The following is a 22,642-nucleotide window of genomic DNA, read 5'->3' on the forward strand; positions in this document are numbered from 1 at the left end:
ACAAATTCATGCTCCTCCTGGATCTCAGTTCATGAACTGTGCATAGAAAGGGCTATGGGTTCCATAAAAAGCATCAGTCCAGAAATTGTTCCACAAAGCTGACCTTCTGTCTGGCTTCCAGTGAAATTAATGGAATTTTATTACTATGGGCATCTTAAAATGGGGGCATGTGATAAAGTCTGAAAGAAAAGATCAATATTTAGGTTAGCAGATAACTCTCCAGAGTGCCCAACCTTTTTACAATTGCCATCCATCTCCTGCAAAAGGAGTTTCACATCCAGAGAAGAACAATAAATCTTACGAATGTAACAAAAGCAAAGGGGATGAACTTACTCTAAAAGCCATCCAAAGCAATACACAAAATGCATTCTAGAGAGACAACAGGAATATCTATATGGACATAATCCACAATATACTGTGCCAGAAATCTGATAACTAAGGACAAGAAGAAAAGACACATGCAAGAGTTCAGACCACATTTATGAAGAAAAGTTCTAAAAAGTGAAAGCACAAGCTCTTTTTCCAAGTCCCAATTCCTTTAATTTTGTCACAGGAGACAGTATTATCTGCAACAAAATGACTAAAAGTGGTCTCATGTCATTCAACATCATCTAGATCGTCCCCTAATAGAGAATGACTTCAGCCCACATTTTATTCTCATACCTAGGTAAGCCACACTTTCAATTTGCTCTAGTACCTGAATAGAATCTGGAAGAGGAAAAATCTATTTTTAGGCCTACTTTTTGAAAGTTCATGTTAGTAGAAGTATATCACTATGACTTCTAAAGTCTCTGGGGAAAAAAAAAAAAAAAAAAAAAAAAAAAAAAGACTAAGATAATTAAAAACAAAATAAAATCCCCAGAAATTCCCCAGAAATGCTCAAAGATACAAGATCAGATCTGACAACCATACCTACAAGTTGTGCATACAGTAAAGAACTATTCAACACAAGAAGAGATTGTAGGTTCTACCTTTATAACATTCATGGAAAATTGCATCATTTTGTTGGTACTTAGTGAAGTACAAAAATAGGAAACAGTGAAAGGAAAGATTTTAAGAACAATTTTGTATTTCATACTGTTAGTTAACACCAGGACTTGTTAATACACTTAAAAATAAAATAAAATAAAATAAAATAAAATAAAATAAAATAAAATAAAATAAAATAAAATAAAATAAAATAAAATAAAATAAAATAAAATAATAAAATAAAATAAAATAAAATAAAATAAAATAAAATAAAATAAAATAAAATAAAATAAATAAAATAAAATAAAATAAAATAATAAAATAAATTCTCATTTGAGCTGTGACTTTTGACTTAAGTTGATTAACTTCCCCATTGCTACTATGTTCATTCTTGTTGCCTTAACCAAATCCAGTTTTCAAGAGGATGCCGAGTTCTTGATGGAAACAGTCTTTTATTGTATGTTAATATTGTACTGGAAGTAGACTGAGCTTATATAGGAATAATTAATCACAGTTTACATTTAGATCATTCAGCACATTTAATACTCACACACAAAAAACATATAAAGATTAAAAACATTGTTTTGACACAATTCAAGAAAATATAATTTAAAAGTATTCTAGGTCATTTGGACTCATCTTTCTTCCATTAATTTTAATGGAAGGGATGGACCAGATTCATAAATGGTTTGCAGTGACATAATTTCAAAGAAGTCATTTGGACCATATTGATTTACTTCTGCTAGGTATCAGGATATAGATCTCCCAGAAGAGAGTCAATTTGTTAATCAACATGAAACTGTGTTGGAAAAATGCTCTCTTTTGGTGAAATCATATTGATCGAAAACCTTGCATTACACCTTTTCTTTCAAATGTTTCATTTTTACTGGTCTCACCTTTCCTAAACAACAAAATATTTAACTCCCTTTAAAACTGGAAGTCACATGAGTAAGGTCCTTTAAATGAGCACAAAATTAGTCAGTTAATTCACTTTCTGAGAACATTTATATTCTTAGAAAATATTGTTGTTAAAAAACAGATATAATAAGAAATTCTTCACTTAGAGGGTGGTAAGGCACTGAAACAGGTTTCCCAGAGAAGTTACAGATGCCCTATCCCTAGAAGTGTTCAAGGCCAGGTTGGATGGGACTTTGAGGAAACTGTTCTAGTGGGAGGTGTCCCTGTGCATGGCAGGGGGGTTGGAACTAGATGGTCTTTAAGGTCCCTTCCAACCTGAAACACTCCATGATTCTATGATTCTATGAATCACAGAACAAATAAGTTAGATGAAACATATGAAGGCCATCTGATCCAACGCCTGCTCAACACAAGGCCAATTTTGAAGTGACAATTCTTCATTAGGTTAGGTTGCATTGTAAATGCCATCCATGCGACTGAGTTGTGCACAACACACTACACCTATTTAGCTAGAGGCATTTTTTTATAAACAGAACAGACCTGAGGCACTGATGAACTGTTAATTCATCCATTCAGGAATGATTTTTGTTATCATGATGGGCCCAGTGAAGGTAAGGGACAGAGGAATGCCTGAAGTTGTCATCTCCATGACAACTTCTTTACTCATACTTACATGTATTTACTCTTATGTTTGCTGTTTTGTGGACTCTGAAATTCAGTTGATATGTTGAGTGATTGCTTTGCAGGTTTCTAAAATGTCTGATATGTGGGACAGAAGTTTTTTGTTATTTATTTATTTTTGAGCTTCCAGCAACGGTGGATGGCTAATCCTTCTGAAATAGCAAGCCTGATTTTATTGGGTAAAAGCTGTTTATTTTTTCCAAATAAAATATAAATGTAAATATATATCTGCATGTAGTCTAAATCCGTGTGGAGACAGGAAGTATTATTTAATTGGTTTGTGCTGATAGCTTTCTATTTTTTTTATATTTTAATAAAACATCATAGCACAATTGTGGCTTTTCATCTCCTTAGTTAAGTGGAGAATACCACATGCTATAACAAACATAGACTATTTTTTTACTTACAAATCTATCCAAGTAAGAATTTGAAGACAACACAGTAAAATATTCTGCCTGCTAATAACAGGCTGAAAAGCTGTGTAATCTGTAAAATAAGCAGGGCAAACAATGGGGGAAAAAACCTCCAGGGATCCTCTAAAAAAAGTTGTTTCAGTTTATAGCTATGATCCTTTTACTTTCTTTTTCCCTACTACATTTTACTATACATTCTGGTGGTATGCAGTGATTCTATAGTGGCTAAAGCAATGTGTTTCCGTCTTTCAGAGGACCTTTGTTATCTTCAGCATTGTAAAGAAGACCCCTCTGGAGAAAAGGGCATTGAGAGGTGATGGATTTGGCATGTAAAAGACATCACAGAGCAAAGTCGCAATATTGGGATACAGCTAGAACACTCATTAATCTCATCTCATTAAAACTACTTGAGACATTTCATATGTACCCAGCCTTGCAACCATTTCCTGGACTATGTGCTTTTAACACCTTGCTCCTTTCTTTGTGTACCTCCAGCACTCCCACTTTTTATCTCATCAACCATGAACTTCTCACCTTTGCCTTTAAGAGCCTGCTTCTGCTAGCTCTCATGGACTAGTAAAATGTTGCCCACATCTTAAATTCACAAACAAGCATTTTCACGATTCAAGTCCCTGACAGTGGCTAGGCAGCCAGTGCCCTGAGATCATTGCCACACATAAGACTCTGCATTGACTCATCTCTTCGTGCTTCCTCTGGTTTCAATGGCCTTACCTGTTGTGTCTGTCTTGTCATGTGGTGAAGAATTTTCTTCTGAGTGTTTGCAGACCACATGGTACAGGTGTGTCAGGGAGCACTGAATATGCAACAGTAGCATACAGCCAAGGAGTGATAGATAAATATTTACTCACAAGAAGCTAATAAATGCAATGTTTATTGCTTATCCTCTCCTGTAAAAAAAAAAAAAAAAAAAAAAAAAAAAAAAAAAAAAAAAAAGATACTTAGGATACTAAGATTTGACTTCAATATTATACAACAGAAATTAAGGAAGTAATAGGACTGTTGTGTATTTGCTAATGTTCCCCCAAATAAACTACTGCTTGTTATGAACATTCTGATGAATTTAACCAATTTTTAATTAACAATTTTTTTCTGGCTTTGGAAAGACATATACTTAAATACTTAAAGTGATTTAAAAAATAGAAGAATATTTGAAGAATTACTGTACATAAAGTTGTAATTTGCTTAGCATTGTGTCCTGTACAGAGTATGTATAGTGTGCTCTGTGATTTATTGCTGTTCATTTAAATGACACTTGCTGAATTCTGAAGGACCTTCATCTGACATGTAGAATTTCTTTTCTAGTCCTTGAATACATGCACATTCACACACAAAAACACATTGTACAAGACAGATGTATTAACATTTGTTAGCAGGTCAAACTAAAACATTATCAAGGATGCAGAGTTCTCTTTGACCAACTAAAACTTAAGCAAGCTGCAACAGCACTACATAATTAAGATTGTAATATGCTTTACTTAACCTTTGTTAACTAACACATGAAGTAGCAGCTTTTTCTTTTCGTGAGGACAAAGCACGGTATTTCAAAAGGGCTTACGTGTGTTGTGAGTAAGGCTCTGTACACAGTTAAATCCTTCACATGACTGCTGAACCTACCCTTTCCACCCAAATCCACACAGAAACAAAAACAAAACAGAAGAAAATATCTGAATTGAAACAATTTTGAATTATTTTCCATACCAAAACCAAATTAAATAATAATAATAATAATAATAATAATAATAATAATAATAATAAAGGAAACACAATTTCCTATATGTACAAAAAGTTTCCTAGGAGACAAAATTAAACACCTAAGTGCATTTATTGGGGGGTGGGTGGGGTGCAGTGGGGTGAAGGAAATGAAGGATGAGATTTACCAATCTATTACATGATAACCTGCACTTGCTTATCCACTAGTTCAATCACTGGAGCATGTGCTGCAATGTCCAAACTACAATTCTTGCCTCTGCTTATGGGACTTGAGGGTAGACTCTTCTGACAGTCCTCTGCAGTGCATGTCCTCACCAGAGTGCTATAGAGTACTCTGAGGTATTTCTCAGAGTGCTGAGGCCCATGTAAATGTCCTCATCACCACACTGGAGGGTAACTCATATCCCAGTTCTGTTTCAGGGGTCATTTGAGCACAATGCAAGCTATGCAGCAGCTTCTGCTGCAGAGGTTGTCAGAGCAAAGTCATGCATTTGGAGAAAAATTTCTCGGTGCAGACCAAGTATTTGCCTAAAACAGGATTCTTCCATCTGGATTCAATAGCTCAGTCACCAGTGATAACTTCTCAACCTTTTGAGTCTCCTAAGCCTTTTCACTGTGGTCTGTGATTGCACTTGACCTTTGTATAGGAAATACAAAGAGAGTGGGGGAAGGAAAGAGTTCTGCCTGACACCGTCTGGCCCTAACAAAAATATCAGTGAAAACAAAGTTACCTTTGCCCTCCCAGCATTGTTCCCTTATTTTCAGGAAACAGATTATCTTGAAGGCTGCAGAAGTGAGCTGCAGGTGTGATTGTTACATGAACCTGTGAAAATGATTTATTAAGTGACTGATATCCTTTATACAAAAACTCTAAATCTTTTCTGCATCACTGAAAAAACAGTGCTCTGAAAATTTCCAATTACATCTACTTTAACAATTCAAGAAGTAGCACAATTCATTAATAGATTTTAATTTTCAAATCAGCTCAGCCACAAGCAGGTTAATCTCACATTTCTGTTTCACTTGGTTTTAATACGATCTCAAATAAAATCATGTTCTCCAAATGCACTGCTGTTTTAACGAAAACTTCCAGTTGGGATAAAGTGTACGGCTGGCTCATTCAAGATCATCTGGGTTTAGACAACCTGGCATTTAGGTCCAGCATTACAGCAATTAATAATTATTCAACCGGTTGCATTGGGAGGTTTTTTGGAAGACATCTCAGCATTTATGATTAAGGGATTGACCAGCAGGCTTTAGGTGTTGAAGACCATAAATAGATAAAGCCTTCAGCCCATAAGCATTTCCATGCAAAAATGTTGAAGTACTGCTGAACAAACTTCTCAATGTAATGCGAATTTCAGGTGTGAATCAAGCTTTTCAAATATGGCTCTCAACTGTACCACAGAATGGCTGAGGCTGGCAGGGACCAGCACCCTGCTCAAGCAGAGCCACCCAGAACAGGGTGCCCAGGACCATGAGTTTTGCTTGAAGGCTGCAGAAGTGAGCTTAACATATGACTGTGCCATGAAACTGTGAAAAAGATTTATTATTACAGGATTATTGTTATTAAGGGATTTTTTAGTATTTATATTTTAATATTCATATTTATTAAAAGATTATTGTTATTAAATGATTTATTATTAATTAAGGCAGCTTTTGAAGATCTCTGAGGAGGACAAAACAGAACCACATCTTATCATACTTAAGGCCTACAAGAAAGCTGGAGGGGGACTTTTTGTCAGGTAGTGTAGTAATATCACAAGTTTAAATGGCTTTAAACTAAAAGGGAATAGTTTTAGATTAGATATAATGAGGAATTTTTTTACTTAGAGGGTGGTAAGGCACTGAAACAGGTTGCCCAGAGAAGTTATAGATGCCCTATCCCTGGAAGTGTTCAAGACCAGGCTGGATGGGGCTTTGAGCAACCTGGTCTAGTGGGAGGTCTCCCTGTCCATGTCAAGGGTGCATGGAACTGTATGATCTTTAAGGTCCTTTCCAATCCAAAGCATTCTATGATTTTGGAGCCTCCTGCCAGTGATAATGGAGGGCTAAATCCACACGTGACCAAAGACCCTCAAGACCCTTATCTTCAAAAGATAAGAAGGCAACACCCAGGTGAGTAAAATAAAAAATGTGACATGAACAGTGGTAAAAGAAACAGCCCAGGGAGAGCTCAGAGTGCACAGTACATTTCATGTCCCTACAACTCCTAATTCTAGACTGCCCTGGGAACTGTGCTTGGTCTGTGCCAAACTTTGAACATGCCCAGGCACTGGCTGGGTGTCCCTACTTACTGAGGGAGAAAGCATTGAGCAGCTATACTAATGTCACCCAATGGGGAATCAGATCCCAACACTCAGACCTAGACTGTGGCACTCCAAATTTCCTAATCTCCATAGCCATGGAGATTAAACAAACTGCCAAACATAGAAATATATCATAAAGACAGCTTAGAGCATGGATTATTTTGACTCCTACATGACTTCTGTTTATTTGACTACCCTTCACCTCCAAATCACAAAACTTTATTCTTCTTTCCAGGAACTCAGTATAGAGAGCCTAAGTAAAAGCGACATTCCCTGCAAAGCTCATGCAAAATACCTTCCTGAGGCAGGTAGGTTGACCACCAATAGCTGGAAAGCATCATTCTAGTGAGTGTGGCAAATCTGGGAGTTCATCAGAGACAAAAAAATATTATAATTGAACCTTTGCATCCCATATCTGTGAGGTGGTCTGGGGGACTTTATTCCACTCTTTCACTATTGTCACTCACTGTCACTCACAGTGCAGTTGTGGCTGCATTCAGTTCCTCAGTTTACTCATTTTCCAAAATCTTCCTTCCTAGCACCCAGAATTAAATGAGTCTCTGTTCTTACCATCCAAATGTAGAAAGATAGGTCTTGACAGGTTATAATTTTGAAAAAGAAAATGAAGGGTAGAGAGTTATAGTGATCAAGCTATAATGAGAATGATCTAACACCAGCAATCTCCTTAGAGAAATTAGTAAGAGATTAAAAGCCAGATTTCTTTTTTGTTTTTTAACGTACTTAATTATAGGATTGGCAGTCCTTGATGGTTCATGGCATTGGGCAAGAGGATAATTGAAGATATACCTGTCTTGGATCATCTCTCTGATCATCAGATCTAGTCTTGGACCACTTTGGGACCTCAGGAAATGCTTGCCAACTGGGACAAAAGTTTCAGAGAGAACTTATACTGTAACTTAGTCAGTATAGTAAGTTAGTAACTTAACCTAGCTCAAAGGATTCCAGCCTTGTAGATAAATATGATTCTACAGTATCAGTAGAATGGATTCAGCTGGGGAGGACCTCAGAGAGTGAGATTTAGGGGAAGTCTTTGAACTGAAAAACTGGGATTTTAGGATGTAGATGGGACTGCATGCCTGGAAGGGACTCCTTTATTTTGAAGGGGCTCAGGGGAAGAAGGTCTACCTCTCATGGTCTACCTCTTCCCACTCTCATCTCCCTGCTTCCCTATCATTTTCTTTCTGCATGCAGTCAAACCACCGAAAAGTTAATCAAAAATCTCTCCAGTGTGGATCAAAAATTGTGAAATAGCCTGAGAAAACACCATCTTCTGTTTATCTTCTTTTCTTTTCCAACATTAGTCCCCGGGAGGGTTACAGAACAATCTCATTTTGTGATGCAACCTGTCACTGGCTTGAAAGCAGGCAAAACAAGGAAGGAGGAGGAGGTAAGAGTGGTAAAAAATGAAGAGATTTCTCAAGACCCTCCCCTGGAGGCCTGGGAAGATGTTAACACAAGGTCTCCTAGTGGTTAGGGCCAGTGCTGAAGGCAAATCAGCAATAATAAAATAATCTTAGAATAATAAAAGTTGAGAGAGGTTATATAATTCATCATGTCCCCATTTTTAAATGTTCCAGTATGAAAGGGCCAGTAAATAAAAGACTTTCAGTTTTATTTAAACAAAATTTACAAAAGATATCAGTACCAAAGGCATATCTGTTTTATTGCCCAAAATCAACATTTTATTTTATTTTTTTTCTAAAAGACTTGCTAAAAGTGAATATGGTTGTTAGGAAATGTACATTGTTGTTCTATGTGTGAAAATTCTGGTTCACAATGTGCTCAAAACACTCTCTAACACAACTATTGTTTCCTTCCTCAGAGTGTTTGAAACAATGGTGACTACATGCAAGAACAAGTTTTCAGTATCTGAAATACATTCTGTACTAACAGAGTAAATAGTTTACTTAGCTTATAAGATCTTTCCTTCCCAATTCCCCTAGCTTACTAAGGAAATTATTGACAAAGCTAAACTAAACAAGAAAGACTTAAAGGAGAAGACAGACCAACTAAAAGAACAGCCTAGGAAAAGTTTTTTTCCAGGTAAAGGCTGAAAAAAATTACAGATCTAAGACATTCTATGCAGCCAAAATTTCCTCCTTTCACTTTCAGCCCTTCTTCAATATATATGCTGACTAAATGCTATATATAGCATTAAAAAAATCACTTAATTGTTTGGTCAGAGCTCCTGATATGTGACATGGGGACAGTAACAATATCAAGTATTTGCTCTTTCTGTGTTGCTGATCCTGCATCAAAATCTCTAAACATTTAGTCATCATTATAACCAGTAGTTTATGTAAGTAAAGCTATATAAGTACTTTTCTTTGATTTGTCTCTGTTGGGAATTATTATCCATTAAGAAAAATATAGTTCAGAAAGAAGAAATTTTAGCTAAGCGTATCATAATATTCATCTCCATAAACAACTTGGTTGTTTATTGTGGTGTTGCAATAGCTTTTTGATATTCCCAGTTTTAGGTATAAGTTATAGTTCTATTGCAAAGTTATGACATATCTCATTACTGTTTTCAGTCCAAACAAAAACACGTAATTTAAAAAATCTTGTGTACATTAACACTTGAAAGTTCAGCTGTTTAGGACATACTTTTTTGGTGTTTCTTTATTGTGTTACTAAATATTTGGCAATTTATTTATTTATTTATTTATTTATTAAGGAATATGTTATCCCTAAATACGTTATCTCCCTCTTTCTGCATTGTTTAAAATCTAGTAACCTCTATATGTCAGCCAGCATTTTACACTACAACTATTAGTTAGTTTAGTTAGGCATTGGAAGGTGGCCCAGAGAGGTGGTGGAGTCACTGCCTCTGGGGGTGTTTAAGGAAAGGTTGGATGTGGTACTTAGAGACATGGTTTATTGGGTGATATTGGTGGTAGTATGATGGTTGGACCAGATGATCTTGGAGGTCTTTTTCAACCTTAATGATTCTACGATTCTATGATTCTATCCTGTTAAAGTCACTATATATTCAAATACCATGGATATCAACTCAATCTCCACATTGTTTTTGAAGGGGAATATAAAACTGGTGGAAAGATTTATCTGTAATTTGTTCGTCTTCCCCTTGTCAAAAACATTAATTGGTATTTCTGCTTTTAATACGTGTGTTGCAAATCATTGCTTTAATTCCTCAACATATCTACCCTAGGAAAGACAGACTGAACTCAAGCACTCCCGGGACAGCTACCTAAGTCCTAGGTTTCCCATTTTGCATAGAAGGAGCTAAGGCAGCAGAAGCTTTCCTACACAGCTTCATGTGTCACAGGTTTGGCACCAACAGCTACAACATGTCCAGCCTAAACCTAAGGCTTTCCAGCAGGCTTTGAAACAGTGTGTGTCAAAAATACTTCCCTGTGAGAAGATATGTAATGTTTTTTTTTGGGGGGGTGAAGGGTCTCTATTCACGTAGTAAACTTAGACTATTGCACAATTTTGATTACACTGTGTCTGTTTCAATCAATCACTTCACTCTTTGATACTCGATAATCACAGAATCACAGAATCACAGAATTTTCTAGGTTGGAAGAGACCTCAAGGTCATCGAGTCCAACCTCCAACCTAACGCTAACAGCCCTCCACTAAACCATATCCCTAAGCTCTACATCTAAGCGTCTTTTGAAGACTTCCAGGGATGGTGACTCCACCACTTCCCTGGGCAGCCTGTTCCAATGCCTCACAACCCTTTCTGTAAAGAAGTTCTTCCTAACATCTAACCTAAAACTCCCCTGGCTCAACTTAAGCCCATTCCCCCTCGTCCTGTCACCAGGCACGTGGGAGAACAGGCCAACCCCCACCTCGCTACAGCCTCCCTTGAGGTACCTAAAAAGAGCGATAAGGTCACCCCTGAGCCTCCTCTTCTCCAGGCTGAACAAGCCCAGCTCCCTCAGCCGCTCCTCGTAGGACTTGTTCTCCAGGCCCCTCACCAGCTTCGTTGCCCTTCTCTGGACCCGCTCAAGCACCTCGATGTCCTTCTTATAAATATATAATATTTATATATATATAATTTTCTCCTCAAATCTACCATCAAGAGCACCAATTACTATTTTAATAAACTTCTGTTGAAAACACAAGTTTTACCAATCTCAAAGGCTCTCATCTCCAAGTACACCAAACTAATTAGTAATTTAGCAGGAGTAGAGGGAAAATGTTTACTTCAGGCACTTTGGTAGACAGAGACAAAGTTCTTTCATATGTATTAATGCGTTTAAAAATAGAATTAATGACCTGAAGCTTAAGCAGTACCTGGGATGGTTTTATGAAATCAGTGTTTAATTTGAAAACATTTATACAAAAAAATATTTAATGAAACTAACTAGGAACAAAATTATTTTCCCCTCAAAGAAAGGAAAACAAGATTAATAAATAAGTAATCTTAAAGTGTGTAATATGATGAAGCCAGTATTAGACTCAATAGGATCAGGCTAAAGCATGGCACTGTCTACCTCCCACCATTCAAACTGGTAAATCTCACCAATATGTCCATCCCAGCTCCAACTGCAGACAGCCACTATATTTGCCACAAAGCCCATTTCACTACTCTGTTTCACTAGCTGCTGTCTTACTGTGGGTCTTCTGATTTTCCTAGGGAAAAATGATAATTTCACTTTCAGAATAGTTTGTTTTTAATTGCATAACACAAGTCCATGCTATTTCTGAAGGTACAGTGGACAATCTTTTAGTGGTTCTCAAGCAAAGCTGAACAGGAACTATTTCAGGCATATTCAAGGGAAGAGAGAAAAATCCTTATTTCATACATATTGACCTCCTAGATCAGTTCATGACTCAGTAGCAATGAATTGTAAAAATCTGTACCCTCTAAATCAAAGTTGTATCAAATTTATTGTTTACTTCACAGCCCAGAATGTACAACAGACATTGCCACTTCCTAGCTAGCTACAAGTCTACCTAGCTTGAATTTCTTGCCTCCAATAGTCCAGTTTCAGGGAAGTAGGATATTTTCTATAGTAATATTTTTGTACAAGTATTTCTTATTGTTTTGTGCAGAGAATGATGTGTTAAACATCAAAAATCAGTATCCAGCTAGTTATCATTGCTTATGATGTGTTGACAGCTGCATGCATAAAATCAAATGAATGAATGTATAGAAAGGTTTTTATTTGTGATTAGAAAGAAGGAAAAGGCATCCCAAGAGTAATTAAATGTATCCTATTGTTTTTTATTTTTTTACATTTAGTCTTTCAAACAAGCAACTTGCATGATGAGAACTTTCAAAACTTCTGCAAAATCCTAGAAAATTAGGAAATTATTTTGTGAGCTGATAAAAAATCTGGTTTTGAGGTCTTTAAAAATCCACTGTTTGAACATCACTACCTTGAATTGCTATGCAGATTATTTTTAAATGGAATGAAGTGATAAGTATTGGTATTTTAGTGAGACTTAGTGAAAAGTATGGTATTATAATTTTACTTTTCCTTTGCATAACTCAATCTTTTTTTCTTTACAGTGTCAAAAATAAATATAATATCACTGCACAGTTCCTCCAATCAAACATTACCGTTCACTTACTATTTTAAGGTATTTTTTCTGTTTTGGTGTCACAACCCTGTTCTCACCTCTCGTAGGAACCAAAATGTCAATATCAAATTGTTTATGAATGTAGTGAAAGGATTTCACAACTTTTTTTCATACTTACATGAGATTAATCTCACCTCTATTAGATATCACTGACTGTGTATAAAAGTCCTAATCTGTTAGATGGCTAGTAGAAAATGGATGAATGAAAAATGAAAAAATGAACAGTTAAGGACCTGCTACTCCACCTGGACCATGGTACCAGATGGTATCCACCCGAGGATGCTGATGGAGTGGAAGAACATGACAGCTGAATCACTTTCCATCATCTATCAATGGTCATGGTCAACCAGAGAGTTTCCAGATGACTAGAGACTTACTAATGTGACACTCATCTATAAGAAGGGTTGTAAAGAGGACCCAGGAAACTACAGGCCTCTCAGATTAACCCCACTGCCAGGGAAGGTTATGGAACAAATCATTTTGAGTTGCAATCACACAACATGTGCAAGACAGCAAGGGGGTCGGGTCCAGCCAGCATGGGCTCATGAAAGGCAAGTCCTACCTTACCAATCTCAGCACCTTCTATGACCAAATGATCCACCTGGTGGATGAGGGAAACATTGTTGACGTAGTCTACCTAGACTTTAGCAAGGCCTTTGACAAGGTCTCCCACAGTACTCTCCTGGAGAAGGTGGAAGCCCATGGGTTAGACAGGTACTTTCTTAGCTGGGTTAAAAACTGGCTGGGCAGCCAGCTCCAGAGACTTGTGCTGAATGGAGTGAAATCCAGCTGCTCACCGGTCAGCAGTGGTATTCCCCAGGGGTTAGTGTTGGGGCCCATCCTCTTTAATATCTTCATTGATGGTTTGGATGAGGGAATTGAGTGCACCCTCAGTAAGTTTGCAGATGACACCAAGTTGGGGGAAAGTGTCAATCTGCTGGAGGGTAGAAAGGCCCTGCAGAAAGACCTGGACATGTTGGATCAATGAGCAGAAGCCAATGGGATAAGGTTCAACATAGCTAAGTTCTGGGGCCTGTACTTTGGCCACAATAACCCTATGCAGCTCTACAGGCTTGAAGCAAAGCGGCTGGAAATCTGTGCAGAGTAAAAGGACATGGGGGAATTTGTTGATGTTCACTGCACATGACCCAGCAGTGTGCCCAGGTGGTCAGGAAGGCCTGTGGCATCCTGGTTTGTATCAGGAATAGTGTGGTCAGCAGGACCAAGGAAGTGATCATCCCCTTGTATTCTGCTCTGATGAGGCTGCACCTCAAGTACTGTGTTCAGTTTTGGGTCCCTCACTACAAGAAGGACACTGAGGCCCTGAAGCGTGTCCAGAGAAGGTCTATGAAGCTGGTGAAGGGCCTGGAATACAAGTCCTGTGAGGAGCAACTTAGGGGTTGTTTAGTCTGGAGAAGAGGAGGCCCAAGGGAGACCTTATTGCTCTCTACAACTACCTGAAAGAGAGGTGTGGGGAGCTGGGGGTCGGCCTCTTCACTCAAATAGCTAGTGATAGGACTAGAGGGAATGTCCTCAAGTTGCACCAGAGGAGGTTCAGGTTGGAAATCAGGAGAAATTCCTTCTCAGAAAGAGTGGTTACGCATTGGAATGGGTTGTCCAGGGAAGTGGTGGAATCACCATCCCTGGGGATGTTTAAGGAAAGGTTGGATATGGTACTTAGGAACACAGTTTAGTGGGTGATATTGGTAGTAGGGGGATGGTTGGACCAGATAATCTTGGATGTCTTTTCCAACCTTAATGATTCTGTGATTCTTAGAGTCAGAAAGGAATTTTTACCCTGGAAACATTTTTAAGACATGGGCATACTTTTGTCTTAATTGACTGAAGTATAGATAGACAAAGCAAAACACAGAGCAAAGGAAGCAAAACTGTAGTTCATTTCAGGTGGGGACTAAAGGTACCATAGGGCTGAGAACCAAGTCCTTATATACAGCCTGGGCTGCCCTTCTTGACCATCTAAGACTTCTCAGGGTTCTCTGGCACTTTCAAAGCCATTCTCAGTATACATCCATCCCCATGCAAGCCTCTAGGTACTAAGGTCTTTCTTCTCACAGTGTCACACATTGAAGGAGTTAGTCTTGATTACCCTAAGGGAAAGGAATAGCCTTTCAGCACAAGTTAGTCTAGTAGTCTTAATCTGGATATCCCTCTACCATTTCAAGTCTGCCTTACCACAAGAAGACCACTTATGCAAATAGCAGTAGAGATTTGCAAAAGATGCCAAAAAGAAACAGATGCACAAGAAATGCAGAATGTGAAGAGAAATACAAATTTAACTGGCAGACAAAAACAGACCCAGCTACTAGGAGTAATACACACACACCTGAGCCTGTTACAATACCTGTTTGCAGGGGTGATCCCAAGTGAATCAAATTTCTTTTTTTCTAGAAGATCACCCATTTGATTGAGTCTGCTCCTTACCTGCTTAAGCTCTTCTCCTTGTTTAGTTTAGCCTTTCAGAGCTTTGCTCCTAGCTTGATAAAAAGGCTTTTACCCTAACAACCAACTTCTGAAATCCTTTCTTAGATGTCCATCATTGTCACAACTCCATATACACTGAAGTTGGCTCCTGCTTTGGGCTGGACATTCATATGGGTAGCTGACCACTGTACATGTTTTATTACACCTGTAATCCAGCTTTGAGACATAATGCCTTTGGAGTTTTTTGCTATTTTGTTGTTGCTTGTTTTGTTTTGGTGATCTGTTTGTTTGTTTGTCTAAAGTATCCAAATTCCTGTGTTTTGGAAAACCTTTATGTCAAGTGATTTGTCCAAAGGGACAGAGACACTTTTCAGAAGACAGAGTCCTCTCATTCCCAGAAAGATGTTTAATTACCTCCAAATTATTCCTTTCTGACAGCTATAAGGCAGCAGAATTATTGCATAATAACTGTGCTTAGAAGCATTTGGACCATGCAAACTGAAGAACTGTAAATTGATGTATGGAAAGCTGACCTGAATGGAATGCAGATATTTTTTTCAGTCACTTATTCTCTGAGCTGGAAAATTTGAATTCCAAACCACAAATAAATGTAACCACTAGCAACTATTATTTTTAAAAGATGAATAAATGAACTTTCCTCAAGCTGGGGATACTAGTATTACAGTGGGATGGTATAATTTAAAAACAATCTGAAATAAGGAAAGTCACATTTTATTTCAGTTTCTTAATTTTACTTGTAAATTTTTACCAACATGCCATAAGTAAAATGTTTTCGGGACACCTTAATCATTTAGTCTTTTGCCAGTCACAGTCACATATGTGGAATCTCTGAGTAGGCCACTTTCTTGGATTTGAATCCAAATGACAGAATTATTTGGATGTAACACAATTAAGTCTGTCCAGTTATGATGGCCATCTAATGAGCTTCAGCAAGGCAGAAGGAAGTTAGCTCTACCTGTCTAGTCAGGGTTTTAATATGCCATAATGCTAACATAATAAATAATTTAAGTGCTGAAATATTACAAAGCTAAGACTTTCCCACTGACTCAGTAATGTGGATTGTCACGCATGGAGACAGCCATTAGAAATCCAACAGATAACAAAGTGAAAAAGAGTAGATCACAATACTTGACTGCTAAATAGTTAAAACTGTGCTGTCTCTCTTCATAGGAATGTGTTACAGTTTGAGATAGTTGTAACTTGCACTTGACAGATATTTATGTGGCTCTGTCTATAGGTCTGCTCTCCTGTGCCATGTTGCTAGAAGGCACAGTCCTGGGGAAGAGTGAATGAATGAATGAAGACAGGGAGCATCTCATGGTGTAAGGAATCATACACTGCCCTATTTTAAACAGAAAACCCAAATGATTTCTATCAGACACTAAATTAACCCAGCGGGGATTTCTGACTGTTCCAGGCAGAAAACTACTTTATTCATAAGAATAATTGGATATTGGAGAGATCATCACGTTTCACATTGTGAGTTGTAAATGTCGGCTCATCCGTAAAGGATTATCATGGGGTCTGTGTATTTTTACCAAGGCAATTATGCAGCTGGTTAAGTTCAGCAATGCCCTGAAACCTAGCTCTAGGACAGAGTCAAGGTCCTCAACCAACAGAAGTTAGCCTCTTCAGTGTCAAGCAGGAATGAAGTTGGCAACACTGTGCTAGGAGGTTCCTTTGTCACTTACAACACTGACCAGCTAAAAGAAAATGGAAATCATGCTATCAGGAGAAATGTATGGATGGGAAGGATGAAAGGACTGTCCACCTTTAAGAAAGAAAAGTGAAAATTAGCCTTGAGTTACAGTCCTCCAGGAATTAAGGAAGGGTATGATTTTTTACATCTGTTGAATTTTCCAAATCTTCTTTTCTTTTGGGTGACAAAAAAATGCATAATTCAAAGACAAAACATTTTTTTGCCACCATAAAAAGTTCACAAGTTATGAGGTAATTGCATTAGCACGCTGAGAAAAGAGGAGAGTATGCAAGAAATCCTGATTGGCATTTCTCTGTTTAAAAGGAATTATTTTCCAATACCTGAGCATGCCCAGAGGAGCTAGTCTCTGAGCAGCTGTGAAAGAGAACCTTTTTACATCAGGGTTAGTGCAGGGAGCTCATTAGCACAGCCTCAACCTTCAGCTAAACAGCCTTGTTTGCATATTGAAGCAATAGAATGTGAAGGTGTTAAAAAGGAAGAATTGCAGCTACTCCTGACTGACATGTCTATCTGGGCTCTTGTGTTTACAAGAGAATAACGAAGCTGCCCCAAAGCCCCTACTGGGCCTGATTATTATGCAGAGGCTTCTTAGATTATGTATAATTGATACCCATTTTCCCTCCAGCTAACCAATGGCAGCTCTCAGGAGTACTGCTCACTCTCGTGCATCTTACCAACCAAGCAAACACTGGAAATTGTTATCTTTTACTAGGTTTAATAATTTTTAAAGACCAAAAATTGACATTTACATTTTTCAGAAGCACGGATGACTGCACTGTTGGTGGGGTTTTCCTGCTAATAACAATCAAACAGTGGAGATTCTATATTTAAGGATGATGTTGGTTTGCGTATAATTTCTGTATATTTATAGACCTACACATTCTATGGGTTGCATATAAAGTGTGTGTGTTTGTCCAATTTTTACCATACATTAACAATACGGTAGCAGAAAGAAAAGGAAAGTTCAGAAAGCTCATTTTCCTACCATTTTTGTAAAAGATTTGCAAGGTGAATTATGCAGGCAAGGACATTCCTTCAATTATATTTACTGGTCCCCTTTCTATACTTACAGTAGTTATCTTCATCCTCACAATTTACGCCAAATGTCCAATTCCTAAACCTGACGCAAGCATGAAATTGAGTAGTGCAGTGCTCATTTTTTGTTGCTCAAACAGTTCTCTGCTCATCCAAGAGAAAATCCTATTGAAGTTTTTCCTCAAAAATGAGATATTATATTTGGCCTTTAAAATACAAAGCAGTTATGAAATACAGGGGTTTATTGCATTGGTTAATTCTATTTTTCTCTTTTTTCATCTGGTTCAGAGCTTTTGTAAGAACATTTGTGGGGGAGAATTGGGCACCATAATTTTTAAAGTTTTTTTTTTCAGTAAAGAGCTGATCTTGAAAATTAAATGCTAATAACTTGAGATAAACAGGCAAAGTCTGTATAACACTCTCAATGTACTGTACTTCAATCCTGACCTTCAGTCTTTTTGCTTTTTTGGTCCTGGATATCTCTTCAGCACAAACTGTCAGTCACATGGAGATTTTTTTTATCTAATAAATAGTTGCCAGAATAAGGATGCGTCCGGTCCAACCATTTGCATGTCACCTTTCTCTCTAGAGGTGAAGACCTAGCTCACTAATCCTTTCTGCTACCTAACCTTGGCAGAATTTTAATTTTAATCTGCTCTCTGAGGAGATGCAGAAGAAAATGCAAGGAATATTAATACATGGGCTGAGCTGGGCTGAATGTGAAAAGGTGATAGTTCTTTCAGTCACTTAGATATATACCTATACTCAAAAGTATAGCCATTATAAGTGAACTAAAGCCCCTCTCTATGCACAGAGCAAGTCAAACCAGCAAAAAGGAAGACCCTAAATTAATTGAACCATTTGTACCACCTAAACCCCTACCAAAAATCTACATACTGTTTCCATCCACTGAAGATCCTGAGCAAAACTGGATAATAATAACCAAGGAGCATACAACCTTTACATAGCTGACTTTTGTTCCAGCAACTTTTCAGAAACCAGAGGGCAGTCACAAAAAGCCGAACAGTTTGCAGCTGCCCTTACCTTACCATAACTGCCTTTATGTTACAGAAACACAAATAGACAGAAACAGACCGTAACAAAAAAATATATATATATATTCTGCCCACAGAAAATGCAAGTCCCAACAGGCAGTCATTCACATAATGACCTCCTGACCCATATTTAACAAAAGCTACGCTCTAGTACTAAAAAAGACTGAAGTCAAATAGTCATTTAAGAGTTGCACCTTTGGCCAGTGGACCACAGGACTGCAGTATGCACTATCGTACAAGGCTTTCAGGCCACATAATTACATTCGAAGCAGTGTTAGTCCTACACTGACCATGTAGATCAGTTAAGAGAGGCAGGAGGTCTTCTTCTTTTTTTTTTTTTTTAGTAATATAAGCTTTTTCTTTTGACGTAAGCCTCTGCAAAGTGGTCATTGCTGTTCTGCAGAGAGTTAACTGGTCACATAGATCCGTCTCCCCACCTTCTTTCAGGTGCTAACTTTCATTAAAGGAAGATTAAATTAAATATTAATTTATTACTTATTTATTATAGAGTTCTTTTCCATGCTAAGAACTGCTGAGCTTGCCTTACAGATACTATTTGATCTCTGGGAGGAAAGGAAGCAGCCTGTGTGTCCATGGATGGGAGGGGGTCATGACTGGTATTGAGATGCAACCCACATTGTGAAAGAGTTCAGAAGCATACAGTATTAAAAATAAAGCTCAAGACTACCCCTTTTTTAAGGCATGTTTACAATGTTCACACTTTCATTATATGTATTGAAGATGTCACCTGAAAGTATTTGAGATTTCCCCAGAACCCTTCCTTGACAAAAACATTATCAGGAGAGTGACACCTCTGCTTTCACACTCACTCTTATGCACGCTGAAGCACAAGCCTTCTTTGACTTCCACCAGTGTCCAAAGGAAGCTACAACACCTCATTTTTCTTCAGAAATATAAAACCACCTCACTGTTTCAGGTTTGGGGTCATCTCCTGCAGGTCTTTGTCATGAGGACAGAGCATGTCTGCTTGCCTGATTTTGCCATTTGCAGAAGCTATCAACAGAGATCAGTACTGGCTTTAATAAGACAAAATCTGGACTCTCTCTTATGGAGATGTGACTTATTTCCATCATTCTTTTGTTCTATAAGCATAAAATTGAGACAAAGCCACTATTGCTCAGTCTGCTTCTGGAGAACAGTCTGTGATTGTGTCTCAGCACAGACTCTGTTTCTCAGGATAAATGTCCTGAGGAGTGATATAATGAATATTGAATGCTTTTCTTTTATAATGTAAAATACTTTCCCAAGTCCATTTACCATCATCACAGGGAGAAAATTTGTGCTGACTATCTGACAAAGGTCATAATCAGTAAATATGCAAGGTGATGTACAGATGAGAGCTTTGGTCCAGTTTGCCAGATGATCCATCGACAGTAATTAAGAAAAAAATCATCAAAGTTTGGCCAGAAAAAGCATTTAAATATTAAGTTATATATACAGATATCTTGAGTTTAAAATCTGACTTAGAACCTTAAAATCTGACTTAGAGGTGTTCATTTTATTTTCATTTGCTTCTAGTTTACTCCAGACTTTTCTCACCCTGTATTGGAAATTCCCCTTCCAGATCCAGTGGAAACCAAAGCATGCAGCCACACATGGAAATTCTATATTGTAAATCTGCAACACATTTTTCTATTTATTCTCTGCTTATCATTTTTCTTGGTAGTGACAGGGGTCTTTTGAATCACAGCTTCTGTGCCACGCTGATGGCACATGGCACACAAATGAAACCGCAGCATGAAAAAGACTGCAGGACATGATTACAGCAAAGAATAAATGAAGTCTCAGGAACCTATGGTCCAGAATAAATTTTAGCCTGCCACTCAGTGTACTCTGCATTCATTACTATTCAGTGGAAGCACAAGACACAAAAACAACAAAAAGTTTACTCCTACCACTAGAGATTCTCACCAGCAAAAAGGCGAAACAGTCCAAACTGGAAGCAGACTAACTGTTGGAATGAATATTTAATGACTGCTTCAAGAGGTTAGCACAGGGAGGGTGGAGAACAAAGTCTGCCCTTCAAGGACTGCTCTTGTGTAAGGTCAGTGCAATTTGTTTAACAACTCTATTGAAATATAACATAAACTCCCTCTTTATTAAATAGATAGGTCTTCTCTGCTTTAATTTCTTGCTGCTGCCAGACTGACTTTATGAAACACCTGACATTTCTGCATCCCAGAGAAACAGACTATGTTTCGCTTTAAGTACAGAAGTACTGGTAGTCTCTTTAGCAGCCAAAATGTTTGTTGTTCTATATTGTTGCCTACTTGAACAGAGGAACCTGACACAATCAGTTTGCACAGAATGCCTAGGAATTACCTCCATTTTCCTTTTCTTTAGTTCTGGACTACAACTGCTGTGTCCTGATCTGACTAATCACTGATCTCAGTGTCTTACAAAGTGTTCTTGTGAAAAGTGCCTCAGAATTTACATAACTTTGGGTATGAGAATCTCAAGGATAAGATGTGCAGATAAAGCAATAATGTTTGGAGAGACAGTAAAAGGACTGTTATGCAAGATCATCATTCTCCTAGAGCAGTGTGCTGAAATTGCAGGTGCTAAGATTCTGATTATGTCTATAAAAACACAAGTCCAAAAGTTTTCTAGGTGCAATCCCTTATTTGTCTGTAAGTCTGTTACTCTTGAAAAGTCTTTTGTTATCTTTCATTTCTGTCACTGGACTTCCCTTAATGTCCTGCCAGATCAGCTGTACACATAGAATACTGAAAAGACAAAAAAAAAAAAAAAAAAAAAAAAAAAAACACTTCCACAGCCAAGAACAATTCGCTTGGGCTGTTTTGTTCCTCAGAAGCCCTTTTTCAGGCAGCACCTCATTGCTGCAACAAATTAATCACCAAAGGCCTGCTCTGGTAATGAAGTGCTATGGATTTGCAAAAGCTCAAAAGGCATTACATCTATTACCTGAAAGAAAAATGAGGTGAGTGCTCAGCACAGGAAAATTAGCACAGCAGTGCTGTCAGAGGCCAATCTTCCTCTGGCGCTGTTGTGAACTAGTGACAAGAAAAGTGACATTAGAAAATCAAAAAATTACTGGTGGTTCATGTTTGGCCGGACCAAATAATCATCTCTAAAATTGTGCTTGAAATCTAAAGAGGAGACAGATTTTGCACCTGAATTGTATGCATCTTGTGTTTGGTTACACACAAGTTTGGTGAAACAAACAGTTCACAAAGACTGGCTTCAGCATGATCTTTTTAAGTACTTAGAGAGGCTTAGATTCAAATATAAAATAGTCACTAGTCTGTTTTCATTCTCCCTCTTTCCAAACCTTTTTTAACTGTTAGCATGTTCTGAAAGAATGATTGTGATGCTTATGTTATTAATCAAGTGGGTAAATGAACTACATTCTACTTTATCTCAAAACGTTTTTGCATTTTGCCAATGATGACAGTTCTGTAATGATAACACCATCTCCAGGTGACAGGATCGACATATGTCTTTGGCTTTAAACCGTAACAAGAGGATTATAAGAAGGTGATGGGCAAAGCTTTACACATTCATAAATATGGCATTTCCTGAACCCCACGGAAATGTCCTGCAGAAGCATTCAGCATATGCCTTCTCTGACACTTAAGACTCATCCCGAGCTTCTTACAACAATCAGTTTCTTTACGTTAAGCTTTGCCACCTAAGCTCCACAGCTCTTTGGAGAGTGAGAGACAGCAACTGCTGTACAACACACTACTGTTGGCCCTAACTCTTACTTGTGGAGACAGATTAAAC

At 37.8% G+C, this 22,642-nt stretch overlaps 2 long non-coding RNA genes across 3 annotated transcripts in view; one reads left to right on the forward strand and one right to left on the reverse strand.

Annotated features, from left to right (window-relative positions):
* Positions 1-22,642, reverse strand: part of LOC311432766 — a 123,657-nt gene that overhangs the window by 59,957 nt on the left and 41,058 nt on the right. For both annotated transcript variants that reach the window (XR_014690302.1, XR_014690303.1), the window contains exon 4: positions 3,714-3,889. This is a non-coding gene — a long non-coding RNA (uncharacterized lncRNA). The remainder of the gene's footprint in view (positions 1-3,713; positions 3,890-22,642) is intronic.
* The window catches only part of LOC311432767, a 38,983-nt gene continuing 37,181 nt past the window's right edge, over positions 20,841-22,642 (forward strand). Inside the window, exon 1 of the long non-coding RNA XR_014690304.1 lies at positions 20,841-20,939. This is a non-coding gene — a long non-coding RNA (uncharacterized lncRNA). The remainder of the gene's footprint in view (positions 20,940-22,642) is intronic.

Source organism: Aythya ferina (genome assembly GCF_964211825.1).
Source record: "Aythya ferina genome assembly, chromosome: 2".
NCBI classification, from domain to species: domain Eukaryota; kingdom Metazoa; phylum Chordata; class Aves; order Anseriformes; family Anatidae; genus Aythya; species Aythya ferina.